The 21,007-nt window shown below is 36.6% G+C and overlaps 1 non-coding gene across 1 annotated transcript; it reads right to left on the bottom strand.

Moving 5' to 3' along the window:
- Positions 1–14,670: 14,670 nt before the first annotated feature.
- On the bottom strand, positions 14,671–14,774 carry LOC123836828 (small nucleolar RNA U13). The gene has a single exon (XR_006789083.1). It is a non-coding gene; the product is annotated as a small nucleolar RNA U13 (small nucleolar RNA).
- Positions 14,775–21,007: the final 6,233 nt, after the last annotated feature.

Raw genomic sequence — 21,007 nt, 5'->3', positions numbered from 1 at the left:
GGTAAGTCAAATAATGCCCTCCCCTCAAAGATATTAGGCTTTATTTATTTATTTTTTTAATTTTATTATGTTATATTAATCACCATACATTACATCATTAGTTTTTGATGTAGTGTTCCATGAGTCATTGTTTGCGTATAACACCCACTGCTCCGTTCAGTATGTGCCCTCTTTAATACCCATCACCAGGCTAACCCATCCCCCCACCCCCCTCCCCTCTAGAACAATCTCTGGACCCTGTAAATGCTACCTCATAAGGATAAAGGGTCTTTATAAATGTAGGATCTTGAGATGTAGAGCTTATTCTGGATTATTCTGGTAGGCCCTAAATGCAATCACATATATCATTATAAGAGAGAGCAGACACAAACATACAGACACATAGGAGAGAAGGAAGCAATGTGACCACAGAGGCAGAGATTGGAGTGATAGAATCACAAGCCAAGGAATGCCAGCAGCCACCAAAAGTTAGAAGGGGCAAAAAAGGAATTTTCTCCCAGAGCCTCTGGAGGGAGCACAGCACCTGCCAACACCTTAATTTCAGCCCAGTGAAACTAAATTTTGGACTTCTGGCCTCCAAAACTGCAAGAGAATAAATCTTTGTTGTTTTAAGCCACCTAGTCTGTGCTAATTTGTTACAGGAGCCGTAGGAAACAGCTTTATTGAGATACAATTCACACAGTATATAATTCATCCATAAAGTGTACAAGTCATTGGTTTTTAGAATATTCACAGAATTGAATATTCTAAACCATCACCACAATCAATTTTAGAACACTGTCATCACCTCAAAAAAGAAACCCCACACCCACTAGTCACTAACTATTTCTCCACAACAAACTGGGAATCAACAAGTTTTCTTGGATCTATCAGTGAATTAAGATCACACAACAAACCACTGGCCCCAAATTCTGAGAAATAGACAGGCAGATACAGAGAATCGTAACTTACCGGAGCAAGAACCCAAGAGCAGAAACTTCCATGGAAACCAGTATCAGGGTAGAAAAATCTAGACTATACTTGATCAATTACTAGAAACTCAGTGTGGACAAACTTAAGAGCTAAAAATTCCTGGGAGGGACAGTCTTACGGGAAGAGAGATCTCCTTCTCTTTTGTGAGTATTCCCTCCAGGAGCCCCATAAGGTTTTCACAGAGATGATTAGAGAAAAATCCCCTCATGCTTCCATCAGGGGGAGAAGAAAAGTATTCATTTTGAAACAAGCCCAAGCACTCTGTTCTTAACAAAATAATCTATTTCACTAGAGCCTAAGAGACATGGAGGATGGGAAATATCCCAGCTCCAATCCCCTCTAGCCTTTGATGTGGAGGAAGGGAAATATATAACTGCAGCCTCTTCTAGTCTTCCTGTTCCACCTAAGTGTATGTGTGTTTGTGGAGAAGGGATGGGGGAGAGACATGAGAAGCACTTTTAAAGGTCACAGCCCAGGGGCACAGGCTCACTAAAAATCTAAGACATAATCATAGGACTACAGAATGCTTCCCCTTCCCCCACACCTTACCACCACATAAATAAGGCCTATATACTGAAGTTCCTTTTACCCCATATATTATATCCAGTTTTCAACAAAAAAATTACAAGGCATATTAAAAGGCAAAAAACACAGTTTAAAAAGACAGGGCAATCATCAGAACCACACTCAGATATACCAGGGATGTTGGAATTATCATCAGAGACTGGGAATTTAAAATAACTATTGTTAATATGCTAAGGGATCAAGAAAATGAGAAGACAAGCCACAGACCTGGAGAAAACATTTGTAAATATGTATCTGACAGAGGACTGATAGACGAAATGTATAAAGACCTTTACACTATAACCAAGTGGGATTTATCCCTGGGATGCAAGGTTGGTTTACATACGCAGATCAACCAATGTGATGTACCACATTAACAGACTGAAAAATAAAAACCACATGATCATCTGAATAGAAGCAGAAAAAGCATTTGACAAAATTCAACATCCATTCATGATAAAAAATTTCTCAACAAAATAGGTATAAAAGGAAATTTCCTTAACACAATAAAGGCCACTTATGAAAAGCCCACAGCTAAAATTACAATCAGTAGGGGAAAAATATGAAAGCTTTTCCTCTAAGATCCAGTATAAGGCAAAGTTGTCCACTCTCACCACTTTCATTCAACATAGTACTGAAGTACTAGCAAGGGCAATCAGACAAGAAATAGAAGTAAAGGCATCCAAATTAGAAAGGAAAAAGTTAAATTATCTGTTTGCAGATGACATAATCATGAAAGAAAAAAAATCCAAACAATGAATAAATATATATTAATGTGTTCAAACTCATGTCTAATCAGACAAATACAAGTCAAAACCAAAATGAGATTCCACTATACTCCAAACAAATTAAGAAAATTTTAAAAGTCTGAAAATACCATGTGTTGAGTGAGGAAATGGAGCAAATGGAAACTCTCATACTATACTGCTGGGAATACAGATTGGTACAACTACTCTGGGAAAGCAAGTGGATGGACATTATCTACTAAAACTGAATATATACATATCTATGATCCACAAGTTCTGCCCCTGGGTACACTGCCTAGAGAAACTCTTACATATCTGCATTAAAATACATATACAAGAACGTTGGCAGCAGTCTGTCCTTAACAATCCAAAACTGGAAATTTGGAAACAACAAGGTGTCCATCAACAGTAGAATGAATAAATTTTAGTATATATCAACAATGCAATACTACACAGCAATAAAAATGAATAAAAACCTTAACAAGATGGTTGGCTGTTAAGAACAAAATATTAAGCAAAAGAAACAGAGATGACAATAAGATAAATAAAATATGAATCTATTTTCATGACGTTTAAAAATGTGCAATACTAAAATTATTACTATTTTTTAGCAATATACATCATTCAAGTAAACTTTTCAGACTATTTGGTTTTAAGCGGGTATCAAAGACTTTTTTCTCTTACATTTTACACACAAGGGAAAAGCTACCTACAGACCTATTCAAATATTTTTTCTTTGTAGGTACATTTTGTAGAAAAAGAGAATGATTAGGTAGTCATTTAGTCTAGATAGATAAAGATGACAGTCTGGCTAAAGGTAGTAGATTTTTGACTGACAGTCAAATGAGAACCAAACTGATGGGTAATTAATTTCTGAAACAAACTTTAATCTCATTAAAGTCCATAGAAAATTGTTCAAGGGCTCTATCAGGAACACTAATCTGCCAAGAAAGTTGTTGTAAAATACATCATACAGAAAGGTTCTATTCCAGACCAGAGTTGGGAAATTTTTCTTTTATAGTACATAATGTACAAAACTAAAAGAAAAGCAAGGAAATCATTGCCATAAAATGCAGGACAGCAGTTACCTCAAGCCAGAGTGAGGGAGTGGTACTTGAGTAGAGACACGTAGGACATCTAGAGCACTGCTGGTTGCAATTACTTGCATGGCTTTCTCTTCTTTTCTTTGTTCATTAAATTGTCTTTCATTATTAAACTGGAGTACTTTTCTATATACGCATTATATATCTCAATTTCAAAGAAAATAATAAAATAAAGGGTAGATGAATATCTGAGACACAGAGTGATTATAAGTGATTTGCATATTTCACACCCACATGAAATACGTTACATGAGTACCAAACCTTATATAATAGAGTCTTAGCATAAAACTGCCTTCTCTAGTCCTTCTAAAAAGCCTTCACATTCTTTCCATCCCACAGTGATTATTTCATCATCTGTTCTCACAGAACTCATTGTTTAAACATCTCACTGGCAATTAACTATGAAGTGTCTCACAACCATTTCTATACTATTAGGGTTAGGGCCTTTCACATTGTATGCTGTGTCTTCTAGTTTATGACTTGGCACACCGTACCCTCTTGATATATACTTATTTATAAGAAGCAATACAGAGTCTAAGTGTGTATCCCACATCAGAACAGATCATGTTAAAGCAGTGTCCCGGTATTTATCATCATCATTTCTAAAACACTTCTTGAATCCAGCTCTGAGTGTTAGAAATGAAGGCTCATGCCCTTCTTCCATCAGTCAGAAAACACTCTTACTCTTTCTACAAACCCAAAGAATGGTGGCCACATGAAAGCATTTGTTATCCAATTATATGGCAGCTCCTCTAGGGATTCATTAAGGTCTTTGAGGCTTAAAAATTGATGAACAATTTCTGTGCAGGGGGAAAAAAAAGCAATACCTTGGAGTCTGATGTAGAATGAGGACACAATTACTTTATTCACACTATCCTTATGAGGGGTGTACTTCATTCTGATCATGAACTTCTTTACTAATATGAATTTACTTTGCAGTTTCCATTCAAAGCACAAAGCTCATTCTTTCAACAAATACTTAAGTATCTACTACATGTATGTCACCAAGCCAAGACATGATGACATGACATCCTGAATGCTCTTTTTCTCCTTGCCAAACATATTCTCATTTATTGATAGTCATTATCAAGGGAGAAACACAATTCATATGTTAGCAAATAGTCCTTTTCTTTGTAACATGATATTGCAGGCAAGGTATTAAAATATAATAGCTATAACATTTCAGGGTGAAGTGCTAGACCAAGATGCAAATTTTAAAAGGTGGTATTTTTAAAAAATGGTTATAAAACTCTGGAATCCCTCACTTGCATCTAGGGCATTAAAAAATGGGGGAAGAACAGGGCTTGGGGAGAAAGATTTCCCCAAAGGATACCCAACCTCTTTTCCTCCATGAAAGAGATGTGGGAGAAGTCCTAGCCCCTAAAACAAAGTCTGATGACAGGGGCTTCAAGGATATTTATTACTCAGAGAGAATTTCTTAAGAAGATTCCTGTGGAGAAAATTCTTGGCATTTTATGAATCCATCCTCTTCCAAGGGGAAAGTGAATTCCTCCCTCTTGACTCCAGTCAAGAGAGATAGAGGACAAAGAGAGCACTCAGAGAATTATCACTAATCTCCTTCTGTTAGAGAGGAAACCAGTGAGCTGGTGTCTGACTGGAAATTCTAAAGAGCAACAGAAAGGTAGGCTTGCAGCATTGGCAAAGGGAAAGTAGTTGCTGCTGCATTTACTGTGTTTCCTGGGACAAAGATGATGGAGGGATTCCTATAATCTAGATATGGGACATATACAAGTTAATAGTCCGCAATTTAGGTCTGGACAAAAAGAGCTACCTGGAAGAAACTGAAAACAAACAAGCTTCAGATTCCCAAGTAGTTAATTAATTCATCTCTCTGCTTCTGCCCTTGCCCCAGTCAGTATATTTTACCACAGGTCAATGTTTCTGTTAAAACGTAAGTCAGATCATGTCACCCCTCTGCTCAAAATCCTCCAATGGCTTCCATGTCACATGAAGTAGAAGCCCAAGCCCTCACTAGATCTCTGAGGTTCTACACAATCAGACTGCATGGCCCATGCCCTTATTTCCTCCTCTGTCCTCAGCTCTCTGCAAAGTAGGCACATTGACCTCTTCCTGTTCCTCATGGTCATCAGGTCCTCTGCACTTGCCAGGCCCTCTGCCTGGAATGTTTCCATGCCTTAGAGTCTTTACATTTTTCACAAAGCCTTCCCTGAGACCCCCACTTAAAATTTCAATGCTTCCCCTAACACTATTTCCCTTTCCCTATTTTATTTTTAACTCTCATCACTGCCTAATTTACTATGTGTATGTATGTGTTTATATACCTTGTGTATAGATAGATATAGATATTTTTATAGATATATTTTTATAGATATTTATATAGATATTTTTATATATATGTATACTATATATGCAGATTATGTATATTATATATGTCATGCATATATTAGGCATAGATGTATATATACATATTATATGTATATATACATATATATGTATAATACATACATACATATATTATGTATATATAGGAAATAATACCTACAGTATAATTATATTTGTGTGCGTGTATGTGTGTGTGTGTAAAATTATGTCTCCCACTATAACCACAATTTCCATAAAGGCACGGATTTTGTCTGTTTTTTCTCATTGTTATGTACCCCTGTTATGTACCAGGGCTTAGAGCAGTGCCTAGCATAAAGTAGTTGCTTAATAAGTATATGTTGACTGAATGAATGCATTTTAATAAAATTTGGGCGAATGAAATATTTCTAGCTTGTTGTTCCAAGAAGAGGCCAAAAGGGAAAAAAAAAAATCAGAACACCCCAGAGGAGGAAGTCACCAAACCCACATACAAATTTGCTGGAAGCAGTAGGCTTGAGCCTTTTGCTCCTTCCTCTTTCATAAGCCCAGTGTATAGATTTCAGTCAGCAATGGTTATGATCTGTGATTTTCCCCTGCTGGGCTGGATGAAAACTTAAACAAGCCAGGAAATATCTGTACAGACATAAAAGCGAAAGTAAAAATCTAGGGCATGAATCATGTGGGACTGCTAAATATAATAACTACCATGATTTCTAAGTAGAGTTAAGAATATATATTTTTCTTTGACTCCAAAATTTCCTAGAAATGTGTTCCTACCTTTAAAAATCCTGAGTCCATGGGGCACCTGGGTGGCTCAGTCGGTTAAGCTTCTGCCTTCGGCTCAGGTCATGATCCCAGGGTTCTGGGATCGAGCCCTGCATCCGGCTCCCCGCTCAGCTCCCTGCTCTGCTTCTCCCTCCCCCTCTACCTGTTGCTCTCCCTGCTGGTGCTCTCTCTCCCTCTCTCTCCTTGTCAAATAAATAAATAAATAAATAAGAAAATAAAAGTCCTGAGTCCAGAATTCAAGTGTTAAAAAGAGGCAAAGTTACAGGTGGCAGAGGAGTGAAGAGCAGAAAGACTGCAACATTAAAGTGGCCTTCTTACCTCTCCTTCAACATGACTTCTATAGTTCCTTTCAACATAACCAAGAAAACTTCCAAGGTTTTAAGAGAAATGGAGCAGAGTATATTAAAATTAGCTGAATAATATATAAACAATATCTCAGATCTAAATAAACTGCTTAAAACTTAAACACTTATGCACACATATGAACACACATTTGCACATGCTCACGAGCACACCGACAAGCATATTCTGAGGACCCCTCATTCTAACAGGTCGCAAGGAACCACAGCCTTAAACTTCTCAGGCTCTCCCAAACGTCAAGGCCCCTTTACACAGAAGTTCATTCACTCTACCATGCACCCTATTTCAACCCATTTCTGCAGAGAGAGGACAGCAGCAAATTGAAGTTACCAATGAATATGCTGGAGGTTTACCCAAAGCCAGAGAAAGTCTCAATTATACTTCAAAAACAGTAGTAACAGTAGTAGTGGCAGCAGCAATAGTAATTACAATAGTAAGAGGAGGAATAGAACAATAACTATCCCTCTTGAGCATTAGTGCAGATAAATGGTTTTTTTTGTTTGGTTTTTTTTTTTTTTTTAAGATTTTATTCATTTGCGAGAGAGAGAATGAGAGACAGAGGGCATGAGAGGGAGGAGGGTCAGAGGGAGAAGCAGACCCCCTGCTGAGCAGGGAGCCTGACGTGGGACTCCATCCTGGGACTCCGGGATCATGACCTGAGCCGAAGGCAGTCGCTTAACCAACTGAGCTACCCAGGCGCCCCCAGATAAATGGTTCTAATGCATGATGTCATTTGAATCCTCACATTCCCTTAAAGTAGATTATGGGACTCAAAATATGTATTTCATAAGAAACCACTGTCCAGTGTGGTTTTAAATCATGAGCTGTAACAATTCAGCAAATCAGAGAAATAAAAAGAAGATAAAAAGAAATACTTTTAATGCAATTACAATTTTTTATTATTTTAATGAAGTACTAAACCTTCCTTGCATATCAATGAGAATAAACAGTCTGAATATACAAAGACCTCACTGCAAATTGTTAGCAGTGAATTAGGAAAAAGGCTACAATGTCCCTGGACACATTTACCTACACAGTGTAGGCCATCAATAAGTATTTGATGAATGCATAAATGAGTGAACAAATAAATGAGTGAATGAAAAAACAAACCAAAAAAACAGCACTCCTCTTTGACTTCTTGGTTCCCTAAAAAACATAAGACTCTTTATTCCTCTTGAGTAATTTCTCTTGCTAGGTCTGTCGGTCTCTATACACAGCAAACTCTCCAGTGTTTTCTGGATAATAACAGACACTCCAGAGTCCTCTGATGTTCAGAAAGAGCCAGTCATCCCTTCCATTCTGTTCCTGTTGCCACTACCCTCATTCAAATTCAAATCCATATCACAAAGTCATCCACTTTCACCCTACACTCCAATCCATCTTCCACACTGTCCCAGATTAAGCTGTCTTTTATATCACTTTGCTTACATCATAACTCCTCAAATGACTCTCCATTGCCTATACAAAGGACAGCCTCTCTACTCTGACATTCAAAACTTTCAATAATCTGACATATACCCACATTTCCTCGTTTATCTCCTGCTGCCTCTCAACATGTACATTAAATCCAGTGATTCTTGACAGTGCATAATTTTGCAAAGCCTACTACACTTTACCTCTGTTCATACCTTTGTTCGCACCATTCCTTTTACCCATAAATATCTCCACTCAGCTTCAGCTATGAAAATTTTATCCATTTTTCAGATTCCAGTTCTAATTTTCCTCCTTCAATATGTAATCTATGATTGACTTAGTCACAGAGACCCTCCACCCTGTTATCCGCAAAGAAAGCTGCTGAGATTAAAAAACACATTGATTTTGCATAACTACAGAGTCAAATATTATCCAGTTCAATGTTTCACTAACTGTGCCTCAAAGTGTCTCAAAATTCTTCAGAAAAAAACAAAATCAAAACCAAAATAAAACATACAAAAAAATAGAGTTTCTTGTCAAATAGCTTTGTAAAAAAACTCTATATACTCTTCTCTTGGAGATTCACAGTGAATATTAGCATATCAAAGGCTCTGAGAATCCTGCCATGAAGAAATGTGATTAACTTGGTTTAATCCAGTATTTCCCAAGTATATTTGACCAGATTCTCCAGTTTTCATATATATCAATAAAGCTTTCTTAGAAAGCTAATTTTCCATGGATCACACTCTAGGAAAACACTAATCTAATATTAATCTAATACAAGTCCTTCAAGGCAAGAGATGATGCAATTAAGCTCCAGACAAGTGAAGTAACTGAATAAAGACCATGAGTTAGTTTGTAGAAGAGCCAGTACACCCCCAAGTCTCTTGCCTTCCAAACCAATGCTCTCTCACTATATCACTATTATCAAATATATGACAGCATGAAATTGTATGCTTGGTATTTTTATTTTATATGTCACTAAATGTCTTAGACATTGAAATCCTTTTAGCAGTAATTTGTTTTGGGAGGAATGTATTATAGGCAAAAAAAAAAAAAAAAAAGCCATATTTTAGCCCAATAAAGAATCTCTACAGACACACAAAAAAAGAAATTAACCAGGGAAGCTAGTATCTGTATAGTGTCTAGGGATTAGAATTCATATTACCAAGTTGAATTTACAGAAATCTAAAATTCTGGGATACCCCATGGACAAGGTGGTTAAGAAAGATAAATCTAGTGTCATATTATACAAATAGACGCAAGCATAAAATAAATAAATAAGTAAATCCTTCCCAGGGTTCACTATACAGTATTTTTCCCTTACTACAAGCCTCTGAGTAAAAACAAAAACAAAAGCAAAAGCATATTTTTGTTTAATGAGATCTCAGCTGGACCAATCATTTGTGACAAACACTACTGATTGCCTACTCAATACCTTCCCCTTCCATTTTTCCTTCTTGATTTGGTCAGAGAATGTGTGCAGCCATGTTTTTAGGAAAAGTGAGCTCTTCTCCCATTTCCAAAAGATAAACCATGATTTGTCTATGCCAATCTTGATCATTCTCACTGTATTTCCCAGTGGATTGAAAAGTGAGAATATAGCCAATATATAAGGAAAGTATATTGGGGATTTTGAAGAAGATTTTTGCCCCTAATAAGAGACAGGGGTTGAGTTAGGACAACTTTTCATACCATCCTGTATTCCTCTAATGCAGAAGTAATGTCTGAACCATTGAAACCATCTTGACACCATAACGAATAAGCCTAAAACAAAGACTAATATGCTGAGGCTGGCAGAACAGAGGGTTCTCAGGAAAAAAAAAAAAGGCACTCTCCCCTCACACAGAACTTATTCTCTTTTCCTTCCAATCCTCCAGACCATGCACCCTGAATCAAGCTCTCCCTACCTTCTTTCTGTTTCTGCCTTCACTTCTAGAAATGGATAGTTTTCCAAAAGGCCCCACTGTCACCTCAATGCAAATATTTAAACACTTAAGATCACAAATTTGCTACATATACCAATATCCACCACTTCTCCAACCTCCCAGACTGGAGTTCTTTCTCTTCTTCCCATATGTCAGCACCTTTTGGAAAGAATATTTTAATGAAAGCAACAAAGACAAATTTACAGTTTTGACAAAGGCCACCCTGCTTCCATAAGACTCTTTGATGACAGAGTATCCTAAATCTCCTCTTATCCACTGAACTGCTCAGCATTACATTTATTAGTGCTCCATAACTATTTTTTAATTAATTTATAAAAAAGTAGACCCAATTAATTTATCCCAAGAAAAAGAAAAAAAGGTCAGGAACATTTGGTTAATTTAACATTTGATTAAATGAAAGGAACTGCCTAAATAAAATGAAAGAAATAAGTTCTATCGATGCAAGGGTATTTCAACAATAATTTCAGAACTGACATGTTTCTTTTTTCTTTTTTATTATTATGTTCAGTTAACCAACAATTTGATAATATGGGGACCTTAGTTACAACATCTCATATTTGTTTAGTGTTTTGTGAGTTAGAAAGCCTGTATCTATTACCTCATCTGAGCATTCTTCATATGATATATCATTTTTAGGTATAACAAGTTTGTACAACAACATTGGTAAACAATTTTGAGAGACAGCATATGATCAGAGTTCACTCACAAACACATATTTCAATTATAAGTTGATTTGAAGCTTTGAAAGAAAAAAGAAAGAAAATGAAAACCAAAAATATATAAATTCTCCAGAATGGAGTCCATTGCATTAGGCAGGCCAGATCTGGGACACTTTTGTTTATTTCTGCATGCTGTATTGCAAAAGGGACACTGTCAAAACAATGTATCAGACAAAGGCAACCAAGACGTCTGGAAATGATCTTAAATGAAAAATGTAAGAACTGGAAATGTTTAGCGTATAAAAGAAAAAATTTCAGGGATGACATCATAGACATCTTTAAACTCAAGGCTGTCAAGTGAAAAGGTGGCAAGATTCTTTCCCTCATGGTTCTGATAGCAGAACTAGTGTCGATGAGCAGAAGTTAAAAAGGCAAAGTGATCAACATAAGAACATAGAGGATTTTCTAATACCCTTCTCTTCCATTGTTCTCCAATATTCCAGGCTATTCAACACAAAGAAGAAATTCTCTAAAATCTGAAGTTGTCTAATAACTATCTGTGAATTAGTTACCTAAGGACTTTCTGATGCCCTTCCTCAGGAATGCTGTGAGAGGACTTTTTATATTGGCAGGATGAGCCAGATAACTAACATCCATAAACCCTTCCACTTAAAGACTCAAGGATTCCATGTTTTGAGAGCAGCCCAGGAATAACTGATCAAGCCCCACTCAATTTATCTGTGTTACCAACTTATCTTTCGAAGTACAAGATAACTAAATATATAATTTGCAAAAGATATGGGTAAACAACTAAAATCTAACCTCTAGTGATTGGTAATGAGCATCCTCAGAACCTAGAACAATACCAGGCACAGAGTAGGAGCTCGATAATATGTATGATTTAATGAATGATGTAACTATCTAGAAGTTAGGTAATTCTGACAGGTTTCCAAACATTTTCACACAAGGTAGCTCGTTGAGCTTCAGCAACAACTCTATGAGGCAGAATAGGCAGGTTAGTATGTCATTTCATACACCTTATTTTGTTCCCTCCCCCAAGTATGCTCTTCTATTAACATTATGCTTTTAGGTTTCATCAAAGATTGTTAAAAGAAAAATTCATCACAAGAACATCTTACATAAAATCACGATTGAAACATCACTGTCCATCACATCCCTCACACAAGAAACAACATTATAAATTCCTCCTGCAATTAATGACAAGAAAAAGTTTGCCTTGCCATACTGGTTTGTCTGCTCTGCCCTCCCTCCCTTCCTCCTTTCCTTTCTTTTCTTTTCTAAATAAGATAATGGGGACTCTATAAACAAACACAGTTTCTTTTTTCCTCAGAAATTGCCAGAAAGTTCAGTCAACCTTGTGGCTCTAACTTTGACATCCCAAATTCCTAACATAAATCTTTCCAACATTATAACACACCAGGACTTAGAAACTTTTTTTGTTTTTAAAGCAATGGAATTTTTGGTTTGAAAAAAATTATTACTTGGAATCTTGATACGTAGAACAGATAAGAGTACAGCTGTTAAGAACAGACCTCAGAGCCCTCCCAACCAAACCTCCCTCAAAAATCCTCTACACACAGGTGGTCCTAGATGGCAATGATTGTCATTTGAAAACTACTGCTCTACATATTTTTAATTATTTTAGCTGCCTTGTTTTGTGCATTTTTATTATAAACCACATGAAAATGTTTCAGCATTAGGCACATGAAAAATGTGTATATTTCTTTACATGCTTACACATGAGACAATGGAAATGTTAGACATTAACAATAGGTAGCCAATGTATGGGGCCAAGATCATAAACCAAAACTACTTTAGATTCAAGCAATACCTAGGTTAAAATCTCAGCTTCTCACTGTATAAGGGTGAGAGTTATTTAACCTGTCTTGGCTAAAATTTATACACATATAAAAACAGTTACAATAGTATCTATCTTACAACATTGCTTTGAGGATTAAATGAAATAAAGTTTGTAAGTAACTCTACACAATACTTGACATATAATAGGGACTTATTATTATCTTCATTACTTTTTGACACTTACCCCTCTGGGCTGGTCAATATGTTATGCCAATAGGAAATTTTTTAAAAAGGGGAATGCGGGATATACTAAGTCTGGAACGTGGAAACGACAGGGACAACATATAGCAATGGAAAGCAAGTGCAGGATAAGACTGACCAAGACAAAGAGTTAGCCTGGTGTTCATTAATAATGTTGAGGGAAAGGTATAATTGCCAAACTTAGCTAACAAAAGAAAAAGAAACTACGTCATCATAAAAGGCAGAAAATGAGGCTAACTTAAAGAAGTACTTAAAGATTTTGTCACTAACCCAATCACCATCAAACCCAACAGATAAGGGAAAGTTTTTACTTTCTTTTTTTTTTTTTTTAAGATTTTATTTATTTATTTAATAGAGAGAGACACAGCGAGAAAGGGAACACAAGCAGGGGGAGTGGGAGAGGGAGAAGCAGGCTTCCCGCTGAGCGGGGAGCCTGATGCGGGGCTCGATCCCAGGATCCTGAGATCATGATTTGAGCCGAAGGCAGACGCTTAACTACTGAGCCACCCAGGTGCCCCGAAAGTTTTTACTTTCTTGAGCCTTGTCCTAGATGTTTTACTTTCAAGGAAACACATTAAATTGCTTGTATGTGATGAATTACAACTTCAACAGAACCACTGGGGAAAACATTGAAGAGCATTTGTTGGCCCAGCCCAGCAAACTGTCCTCCAGCTCCTCTGTCAGACCCCTCCAACAGGAAATCTTTTTAAAGCAATGTTTTAGCTCTACCACTGACATCTACCTATAAACTAATGTGATGTTTGGCACGGAAGGTTGTTTATTTGGGTGTGTAAAGGTTCTGGCTGTTAACTTGGAGAGAAAAGTTATTACTCTACCTCCCTTCAGACACCATTCAAATACTTGTTTGACAGGGTGAACACCCACTACACACAAAAGTGGGGTTGAGCCAGACTTCTGCAACACTAAGTGGGTGAAACTGTCTCTGACACTTCCTTTCCACCTCTCCCTCTGTGAGTCCCATCCCTTACCCCCAGCGGTCCAACTACTCAATCCAGATATCTATCTGAACTCTTTTGCCAAGACTTCGCTATTATCTAATTGTCACCTGATGCCCTTTTTCCCTTTCCCTTATCCTTTCAAGCAGGCTATAGCTGATAAGTGTTCCCAAGAGCATTTAAATCTTTAATTGGTACTTAAGAATGTCATACTGAAAGGTCTTCAGAGCTTAAAGGAATAAAGTCCAACTGACAGAATTTGAGGTTCCATGACCGGTCTGACGGAGATCTTTACAAGCTTACCCAAGTTAATCACCCCATTAGTGACCATCTACTACCCTTACATTCAAGGCTGACCTGGAAAGAAATAGTCATTTCCCTAGACACACCTAGAAGAAGGAAATTACCATACATATATGTATGATATATATATATATAACATATATTATACTATATATTTATAATATATACAGTAAAAAAAATATGTATGTGTAAATACATTGTATGTTTAGGGTAGTGTATTTATACATATATAGTATTTATACACATATATAGCATATACTATATATACAGCATAATAGATAACACATATTGATAGTATATATAGTATATACACATATAAAGTATATACCATATGTATACTATATATATATGATTGATAAATTAGAGTATATACATATAAATTTCATGCACACCCAACCCCTATAAGATTTTTCTTTGTTTCTTTTTTCTCTTCATATCAGACAGGTAATGTGCCGAGGTTGTAGCCAGGTTTGAGGGAGGCACATGTCACACAACAGTGTGAACACCCTACCATCATACTCATGAACTACAAATGAATTCAATGCCTGTAAGGTTTTTAAAAAATACTTAGGAAATTTATTTTGTAGGTCACACAACCTTTATAAATATTTCCATAATCATATTTTGGCTGGCTGCAGAGTCACTCCGCATCATTAATTAAGAATGTTTCTGTACTAACAGCTCATTTCCAACATGAATCTTCCACTGTAATGTAGTTAGGCAGCCAGGTGACCTCTAGAGAGCAGGTTCTTAAATTCCCATGAATACAGTTCATAAGGCTGAGTTGCCAGAAACAGCAAGTCACAGATTCCATGACTCCCACCCTTTACTTTATACTGAAGAGTACAGGATACCCCACAAGGCACATATGGCGGGCCAAATACCCAAGGGATGATTGCAACATTGGCAACAAACTCAAATCATTTAAATCCAGCAAAGTAGATGCCTTGGTATGGAAAGATGTGGGATGATATGGAGAATTGGGAAGAATCACATAAAAAAAAAAATATGAAAAGGAAAGTAAACCAGACACTTAGAAGACCAGGGGGAAAAAAGGTGGAATTCAAATACTTCATGTATAACTATTATAACAAGATGACAGAGGGTACTTTTTAAAAGCCTTAAAGTGGAGACTCTTAGGCCAAAACATCTGTGGAACTGAAAAAAAAGGGGGGGGGGCTTATGATTGCCAACATCTCCATTCTGCTTGCCTCCCTCTTTGGCACCAGCAATGAACAATACATTAAAAAGGCGTTTAGACTGTCAGTAAATGTGATTGATTTTTTTCTACTTTGCTAAAAGCCTGCTACATGGTGGAACAAAAAGCAAATGCTTTCCTCATATCCAGGTCTGGGTGGAACTCTTACATTATTTTAATACCCATCAAGGGATACCTTTGTCTCTCCATGGAGACAGGGAAAGCAATCTATGTCCACAAAAAGCTTTTTGTCCTTTCATTGTCCCCCTTTCCCTCCAGAACCCCAAGAATTTAACTCAAAACTAGAAAACCTCACCATGGAAATTTAGTACAAATGGTCTATCTATTTACTGGACCAAAATGGGATGAAGAAACATGAAAGCCTGAATTATCTTAGAACTGAGCACTGTAGGATGGGAACAAAGCTGGGTGGAGCTAATCAGTTCAGAATAAATGGGGCTACACTTAGTGTTCTGTTTTTCCATCCATCAAACTGACAGTTGGAATCACCAAGATAGAAATGATCATTCATTACTGAACTAGGAAAAGAAAGGCAGAGCTTGGGGCTACATGCCAAAATTGAGGGTCAGGTGTCTTTTAATTTAGTGTGGACTACAAATGGTAAAGTGATTACTATTAAGTAGTTATATAATTGCTTACCTAGGGTTAAAGGTCATACCTCCACCTGTTACTCTGCCAGGAAATGCCATTTCTTATAGAAAAGACAAAGGGACAAATGTAATTATAGTTTTATAATGTAAATTCCATACTCAGATTTTACATCATGCAACTCTGTATTATCCTCCAAATCCACTAAATAACTGATAGTTCTTGAAGGACTTAAGTTTAATATAAAAGATCTGTAACTAAATCTAAGCAACATCTCTCAAGGGCTTTTGTAAACAGTATAGTCAGTATTTCCAGTTCACATGGCACAATTCATGGTTATGGCAATATTTTTACTGTTTTTCTGAGTCCTGTGAAGTCAAACTGCATGGGATAAAGAGTAAGGAAGGAGTTGTATTGGTTTGCCATAATTTAATTTATTACTTTACTCTTAGAATGGAAATTGGATATAAGGAAGCTCTTACCTGGAGATTTCCTGGGATAGGCAAAATTTATGGAAATGGTACCTTTTCTGTGACTGTTCTGTCTTTTTTTTGAGACCAAAGAACATCTGGAAAAAATGTAACTTATGGGAGGAAAAAAAGCCCACAAGGCATATGTGTGCCCTATGATCTAAGTGATTATTAGGATCTAGGCTTATTTTCAAGATGGAATGACTAGAATTTGTTATATTAGAGGCTATTGTTGCTCTTCTATATTGCATATTACATAGGTAGAACTTGATTAGGATTCCTGCTACCTCAGGATTTTTGGGAGGAGGAAGAAAAAAGAAAATTATTGACCATCAGGTCTGGAGCAGCTTAATAATTAAAGAAATAAAGAGTACCCAAAGGGTGAAGAAAAAAGTTTGTTTGCTCTATCTATTTTCCAGTCGGTAAGAAATAAATATTTTACTATCTATGTGGGCTAAAAAGGGAGAAGCCAAGATTATTACTGCTCATATTCTGAGATAATTAAGATTTTATTAATTCTAACCAGCCAACATAATATTGTGTTCCCCATATGAACTTGCTAAGGCAAGAAAACACTTAAACTTTCCTCAACAAACCCAGGCCAAGACAAACCTCTCTTTCTTCTTAACTTGTATAGTATCAACCATACTACAGTAGTCATTTGGCTCACATATAGGCCACCATCTCTATCCCATTCACCTGTACTAAGATAGCACAAGACACATCAGTGAGACTGCCACCTCCAAAGTTTCAGAAAGGGAAAGTAGAGCACATGTCTCCTCTACTCCTGAATGCCTGAAAATCTCAAGAGAAATGTTACCAGCCTCACCCCACTGGGATGCTGAGAGCACAGCACAAGGCTACTGTGCTGTATCTAATTTTCCTCTTCCTAACTCCTTCCCTCTGCCAATTCAAAGGATCTTTTACCCAGTCTGGAAACAGGCCAAGAAACCTGTTTATTCTGTTGGCATCTCCTTCTTGAATAGTCTCTGTCTTGCTCCATATGGAACCTTTTGAAGTTGGAAGCTATAAATTTGTCATGTGTTGTTTACAACACTACAAGTAATAAGTGACCAAGCTATAACTGCCAAATGGGGTATGACTGACAGCTAAACTAGGAGGATGAAAAAGAGCCCATTAATTAAACTCCATGTTCCATCATACCACAGATAATTGTATATTCATCATCAACTGCAATGCCTTGAACACAGTAAATGCCCAAGAAAGGCCTGTAATTCATGATTAATGAGAGTATTTTAGACATATTTTATATTAAAGTTCATACTAGAAAGTTGTGGTATCAATCTTTCCCAATAAAACACTGCTAACATCAGAAGTACATGGAAAGTTTCTACAGCAAGGGAAACAGTCCTTTAAAGACTTGTATTTTATTTGAACCATTAATACATACCCCAGTTTCACTTTTATGATAACCAGAGATATCAGCCCAAAGTAGATATTCTACTAAGTAACCTAAGGGAAATGTGACTATATTCTAGTTCCAAAATGAATCTCCATGTATCAATCCCTTATGCAGAAATAATCAGGCCTCCTAGGGTGTGAAAGTCAAACTGTCTCTCTCTATTAGTGCCATATCAAGACAAGCAATATCTTGGTATCTTTAGCATATCAATTTACAAAGCTCTAACCACACATTCTTATTTCCCGTAATCTAACAAAGACACTGAACCATATGCATAACTATCTGATCGGCTCTTCATATGGGCAGAAAAATATTCACCAGTTCCCAAAAGATACTAATCATCTTGTCCTTTATAAATATAAAAAGGATTGAAAACAACACTGCTTTTATGGTTAGCCAAAGGAAAATATCTATCAAAGAGCAATCTATTTCTATAGAACCTGGCTCAACTTTCTAAGTCTAAATGCAGCTCAGCAATATAAAAATTCTTGTCTGCATCCATAGAAATTGGCATTCATTACTCATTGAAAGCCAACAGATAACATGTGGTAAAAGGATCAAAGAAACCAATGATTTCTTTCCAGTCACATGGTAGACACTCCTAAATATTTCTTTGTTAATGGGTTGTTTTACTTTTAGCTCTTCCTCCTTGAAGTGATATATGCTATAGACGATAGTTTTTTTTCTTTTAAGTTAAATAAGACCCATGAACCAGAAAATTTTGGTGCACTATAAAGATGTTTGCAGAGAGAAAAAAAATTTTTTTGCTATTAATTTGCAAACATTTTCTGATTTAATCATAAGCAGCATGGACTGATGCTCAGAACTGGTATGAAGCATTCAGATTTATTATGCTTTGTCATCTTGGATGATTGCTTTGTTCTAGCAGGACCCTTCTGTGGGCTACAGACAAGAAGAGCAAAAAAAAAAATTAAATGCATACCAATCTTTGTCATTTTTATCTTTAATTAGATCCAAAAATATACATAACAAATGAGGGATTTTTGTGGGTAAAATACCACCAATATTCTAACTAAATGACTTAGAATGATAAACAGGATACATTTCCTCATTTTCTAGATAGAAAAAATTTCTCTCACACATGCATTACTACTTTTCAGATGTATAAAGATGCTATGGTAGTTAATAAAATAATAAAATATTCACTAAAAAACTTTACTACAGTCACAATAACTGTTTTCCACTATGGATTTTCTTAAATAACAGAGAGTAGAAGTGAAAACAGTATTGTGTATGTGTGTATGCACGTGTCTAGCAGGGAAGGGAGTGACATGACATTTTGACATTCAGAAATGGTCCTTGGGGTGCCTGGCAGCCTCACTTGGTAGAGCATATGACTCTTGATCTCAGGGTTGCAAGTTCAAGCTCCACGCTGGGTGTAGGAATTGCTTAAAAAATAAAATCTTTTAAAAAAAATGGTCCTCATATTCAAAGAGATTTTAAATCATTGCTATGTGATTTGTAGCATAACTTCTTTGGGTACAACTTTTGTTGTATACAATGACAGCATTAGCTATCTGCATCATGATTAACAACCAGCACATGAATAAGACAACCAACAGAATATGAAAAGGTGGAGCACCTGGGTGGCTCAAGTCGGTTAAGCATCTGTCTGCCTTCGGTTCAGGTCATGATCCCAGGGTCCTCTGCTCAGCAGGGAGTCTGCTTCTCCCTCTCCCTCTGCCCCTGCTCCTGCTCTCTCTCACACACACTCTCTCTCTCTAACAAGTAAATAAAATCTTTAAAAAAGAAAAAAAGAATATGAAAAGGCTTCAACCCGAGCAAATATCAATATTTGCATTTATAAGAGTGCTACCTGCTTTTCTTTTTAAATATTCCATGAATTGTAAGATGCTAGAATAGACTAGTAAAGGAGACTCTGGCACAATCTCTTCCACTGAAGATTCTAAGAGATTTAATAAGAGAACAAATGAGAGGCTATGCTAGGTGGAGCACTGGACAGTCATGCCCGGTGATTTTGAATATGCTGGGTGGTGTTTTAAAGTCACTTACTGCCAAAGGTCAATAAAAACACATCAATCATTCCTTATTCTTTTTTTTTTTTTACTTTTATTGTTTTATTTTTTTTAATTTTTTTAATTCTTATGTTAATCCCCATACATTACATCATTAGTTTTAGATGAAGTGTTCCATGATTCATTGTTTGTGCATAACACCCAGTGCTCCATGCAGAATGTGCCCTCCTCAATACCCACCACCAGGCTAACCCATCCTCCCACCCCCCTCCCCTCTAGAACCCTGTTTGTTTTGATATGAGGAATTCTTAATTGTAGGAAACAAACTGAGGGTTGCTGGAGTGGGGGGTGGGGTGGGAGGGATGGGGTGACTGGGTGATAGACACTGGGGAGGGTATGTGCTCTGGTAAGCGCTGTGAATTGTGCAAGACTGTTGAATCTCAGATCTGTACCTCTGAAACAAATAATGCAATATATGTTAAGAAGAAGAAGGTAGCGGGAGGGGAAGAATGAAGCGGGGGAAATCAGAGGGGTAGACGAACCATGAGAGACGATGGACTCAATCATTCCTTATCCTTAATGGACTATTAGTTTAATACCGAACTTGGAAACTTTATTAAACTATATGTAAATTTTAAGTAAAGATTTTAATGAGAAAATTTTGATTTCTGAAAAAAAAAAAAAAAATGAAGTGTTGTATTCACTCAAACAGTTCCAGAATGGAGAAAATACTGGCAAAGAAATTTCAAGGGATTTTTGCCACTGACTATTCAAATTAAGAAGAGCCATCAGAGAACTTCTGAAGAGAAGGTTCGATTTTGATGAAGTAAAATTTATTTCAGGGTACATCATTCTCATGGGAAAGAGTTTGAAGTAGTTAAAAAGTACTAGCAAAACAAAATGAAAAATGTAATCTCCTTGTTCATACCGTGTATATACATAAAGGTCTACAAATGTTGGCATATGGAAAAGGTATTAGACCCAGAAGAAAATGCCCCAGGTTTTCCTACTTGAATCCATGTCTTTGACTCCATCAGTCCTTTCTCATTTACAAAAGCCCCAACAAAGCCCATC

This window comes from Mirounga angustirostris, unplaced genomic scaffold, assembly GCF_029215605.1.
Source record: "Mirounga angustirostris isolate CCGP_5_RB_7025 unplaced genomic scaffold, mMirAng1.0.hap1 SCAF_7, whole genome shotgun sequence".
Taxonomy (NCBI): domain Eukaryota; kingdom Metazoa; phylum Chordata; class Mammalia; order Carnivora; family Phocidae; genus Mirounga; species Mirounga angustirostris.
This window is presented reverse-complemented; position numbering and strand designations above follow the sequence as displayed.